Source organism: Somniosus microcephalus, chromosome 12 (assembly GCF_052327205.1).
Source record: "Somniosus microcephalus isolate GS21.2 chromosome 12, FLI_Smic_1.0, whole genome shotgun sequence".
NCBI lineage: Eukaryota > Metazoa > Chordata > Chondrichthyes > Squaliformes > Somniosidae > Somniosus > Somniosus microcephalus.
Genome location: NC_140998.1, coordinates 225633353 through 225637763, shown reverse-complemented (window position 1 = coordinate 225637763; position 4411 = coordinate 225633353). Strand labels below are relative to the sequence as shown.

Sequence of the window (4411 nt, the reverse complement as noted above, 5' to 3'; positions counted from 1 at the left end):
GGTGCAACAAAGGTTCACTGGATTGATTCCTGGGATGAGCGGGTTATCCTATGAGGAGAGATTGAGTAGATTGAGCCCATACACTGGAGTTTAGAAGAATGAGGGGTGATCTCATTGAAACATATAAGATTCTGAGGGCGATTGTAGGGTAGACTGAGAGGCTGTTTCCCCTGGCTGGACAGTCGAGAACTCGGGGGCAGAGTCTCAGGATAAGGGGTCGGCCATTTAAGACTGAGATGAGGAGGAATTTCTTCACTCAGGGAGTTGTGAATCTTTAGAATTCTCTGCCCCAAAGGGCTATGGATGCTGAGTCATTGAGTATATTCAATGCTGAGATAGATAGACTTTTGGAATCTAGGGGAATCAAGGGATATGGAGATCGGGCGGGAAAGTGGAGTTGAGGTCGAAGATCAGTCATGATCTTATTGAATGGTGGAGAAGGCTCGAGGGGCCGTATGGCCGACTCCTGCTCCTAATTCTTATTGTTCTTATATAATATAACATAAAAACAGAAAATGCTGGCAATGCTCAGCAGGTCAGACAGCATCTGTGGAGAGAGAAACAGAGTTAACGTTTCAGGTCGATGACCCTTCGTCAGAACTCTTATGATCTTATGTTATGTATAGAGACTAAAGAAGCTGGGGTTGTTCTCCTTATAATACTCCTGTGAAGTGCCTTGGGACGTTTTACTACGTTAAAGGTGCTATATAAATATAAGTTGTTGTTGTTATTTATAAAGATACAGTGAGTTTCATTGCACTGTTGGGGCCTCTGCAACTTCCCCTGCTCTTTTATTCAACACTTGCTGTTTAATTTTCTGTCCTGTTTTAAGAAAACTGATTTTCACACTGGTTTATAAAAGTTATTGAAAGAGTATTGATATCTACCTTGTTCCTTGGAGGATTTCAAAGACTGAATGTATGAACCTTGAAATCTTTGGTAGTATTCTTTAAAGGATGTGTTTATTTGCAACACCTAAAGCTCTGATTGGTTCCCTTGGATCACAAGTCCTGATTGCCGATTGGTCCCCTTGGCGGACAAGACACACCCAGCAGTTTCTCTGGAATGTGTAATTAGATCCTCCCAGCCGACGTAATCAGTTACTTTGCAAAGTGTAATTCGAGCCATTCTGACTGCGAACTCCAGACAGAACAGAGCTCACTTGGAACAGACAGGGCTCACCCTCGCGGGTTAAGACCATCTCCCACCCCCCAAACAAGTTCCTGACCCCCTCCCCACCAAACTTCCTGACCTCCTCCCCACCCCACCCAACTTCCTGACCCCGTCACCCCGCCCAACTTCCTGACCTCCTCCTCACCCCGCCCAACTTCCTGACCCCCTCCTCACCCCGCCCAACTTCCTGACCCCCCTCCCCACCCCACCCAACTTCCTGACCCCCTCCCCACCCCACCCAACTTCCTGACCTCCTCCCCACCCCACTCAACTTCCTGACCCCATCACCCCGCCCAACTTCCTGACCTCCTCCCCACCCACCCAACTTCCTGACCCCCTCCCCTCCCCACCCAACTTCCTGACCTCCTCCCCACCCCACCCAACTTCCTGACCTCCTCCCCACCCCACCCAACTTCCTGAACCCCTCCCCACCCCACCCAACTTCCTGACCTCCTCCCCACCCCACTCAACTTCCTGACCTCATCCCCACCCCACCCAACTTGCTGACCTCCTCCCCACCTCACCCAACTTCCTGAACCCCTCCCCACCCCCGCCCAACTTCCTGACCCCCTCCCCTGCCCACCCAACTTCCTGACCCCCTCCCCGCCCCACCCAACTTCCTGACCTCCACCCCTCCCTCTCTCTCTCTCCCCTCCCTCTCTCTCTCCCCCTCCCTCGCTCTCTCCCCCCCTCCCTCTCTCTCTCCCCCTCCCTCTCTCTCTCCCCCCTCCCTCTCTCTCTCCCCCCTCCAACCTCCGCTTTCTTTCAGCCTCCCCCCTCTCTCTATGCCTGCTCCCTCTCTCTGCTCCCTCTCTGCCTTTCTCTCTGCCCGAATCTCTCTCCCTCTCTCTCCACCCCACACTCTCTGCCCCACTCTCTCTCTCTCTCTCCCACTCTCTCTCTCTCTCCCGCACTCTCTCTCTCTCCCACTCTCTCTCTCTCTCCCACTCTCTCTCTCTCTCCCCCACTCTCTCTCTCTCTCTGTCCCACTCTCTCTCTCTCTCTCTGTCCCACTCTCTCTCTCTCTCTCTCTGCCCCACTTTCTCTCTCTCTCTCTCTCTCTGCCCCACTCTCTCTCTCTCTCTCTGCCCCACTCTCTCTCTCTCTCTCTCCCACACTCTCTCTCTCTCTGCCCCACACTCTCTCTCTCTCTGCCCCACTCTCTCTCTCTCTCTCCCCCACTCTCTCTCTCTCTGCCCACTCTCTCTCTCTCTCTGTCCCACTCTCTCTCTCTCTCTCTCTGCCCACTCTCTCTCTCTCTCTGCCCCACTCTCTCTCTCTCTGCCCCACTCTCTCTCTCTCTCTCTGCCCACTCTCTCTCTCTCTCTGCCCCCACTCTCTCTCTCTCTCTCTGCCCCACTCTCTCTCTCTCTCTCTCTGCCCCACTCTCTCTCTCTCTCTGCCCCACTCTCTCTCTCTCTGTCCCACTCTCTCTCTCTCTGCCTCACTCTCTCTCTCTGCCCCACTCTCTCTCTCTCTCTGCCCCCACTCTCTCTCTCTCTCTGGGACTGGGGTGTGGGGTCTGGGACTGGGGGCAGGGCTGTTACTGTAGACTGGGGGTGGGGCTGTTACTGTGGACTGCGGCGGGGCTGTGACTGTGGACTGGGGGCGGGGCTGTGACTGGACTGGGGGCGGGGCTGTTACTGTGGACTGGGGCGGGGCTGTGGCAGGACTGGGGGCGGGGCTGTGACTGGACTGGGGGCGGGGCTGTTACTGTGGACTGGGGGCGGGGCTGTGTCTGGGGGCTGTGAGCGGGGCTGGGACTGCCCTTTAAATCGCCACACACTATTGATGATTCCCCCCTCACCACTTCATTCACTGGAGGAGGCTCTAAATTCACTATAATAACATCTAAGAGCCCTGCGTTTACACTGAAATAACCACAAATTGTACTACCAAAAGATACTTCTAGATGATTCATTGCACTGACAATTTCTCTTTCTTCCTTCTCCAACAGGGCAACAAGTGCACGGAGATGAGTGCCATCCTTGCCCACATTGCAATGTTGTTTTTACCACTGCAGATTTTCTTCAGAAACACATCAGAAGACATCCAGAATCCAGTGGACAAATTTCAGCAGGGCAATCTCCTCCTTCCAGCATAAAGTATCTTGCACAACGCAAAAATGGGCACAGGAGAGAATGTATAAAATCAGGAGATTTCCACCTAGACCAGCAGATCCACACAGGAGAGAGGCCACATAAATGTAGTGAATGTGGAAAGAGTTTCACACAGGCAGGGCACCTCCATAATCACCAGCGGATCCACACAGGAGAGAGGCCGTATAAATGTGCTGAATGTGGAAAGAGTTTCACACGGGCAGGGAACCTCCACAAACACCAGCGGATCCACACAGGAGAGAGGCCGTATAAATGTGCTGAATGTGGAAAGAGTTTCACAGATTCAGGGGCCCTCCATAGACACCAGCGGATCCACACAGGAGAGAGGCCGTATAAATGTGCTGAATGTGGAAAGAGTTTCACAGATTCAGGGGACCTCCACAAACACCAGCGGATCCACACAGGAGAGAGGCCGTATAAATGTGCTGAATGTGGAAAGAGTTTCACAGAATCAGGGACCCTCCATAGACACCAGCGGATCCACACAGGAGAGAGGCCGTATAAATGTGCTGAATGTGGAAAGAGTTTCACAGAATCAGGGACCCTCCATAGACACCAACGGATCCACACAGGGAGAGGCCGTATAAATGTGCTGAATGTGGAAAGAGTTTCACAGATTCAGGGGCCCTCCATAGACACCAGCGGATCCACACAGGAGAGAGGCCGTATAAATGTGCTGAATGTGGAGAGAGTTTTGCTTACATCTATCAGTTGAAAGCTCACACGTGCTTTGAACCTGCCGTCATTGTGGGGAATTCTTCAAGGATTCAACAGCTTTCAAAATTCACCTGAGAAAATGTTCCGAACATAATGAAGAGAACGGTAACCAATTTATAATTTGACTAAGTTTAAATATTTCTTTCTATTTGAATGACCTTCAATAACCACTAGTTATCTCAAATATTACTCATATTTATAATTCTTACCTTTCACTCTTTATGATAATATTTGTGTGTGGATTAAGATGGAATATAAGGGTAAATTCCACAATTCCTCGCTCCCAGTGAGGATTGGAGATTTGGGGCTCTGTTGCTGTAGCCTAATGTCTGACCACTCGTTCTGAAATTGTATCTTCTGACTGGGATTTCAAAATGTTCCCTCTGATATAAACTGCAGCA

The 4411-nt window shown here is 51.3% G+C and overlaps 1 pseudogene; it reads left to right on the top strand.

Annotated features, from left to right (window-relative positions):
- Positions 1–4085, top strand: part of LOC147110207 (histone-lysine N-methyltransferase PRDM9-like) — a 284616-nt pseudogene extending 280531 nt beyond the window's left edge.
- The last annotated feature ends 326 nt before the right edge of the window (positions 4086–4411 follow it).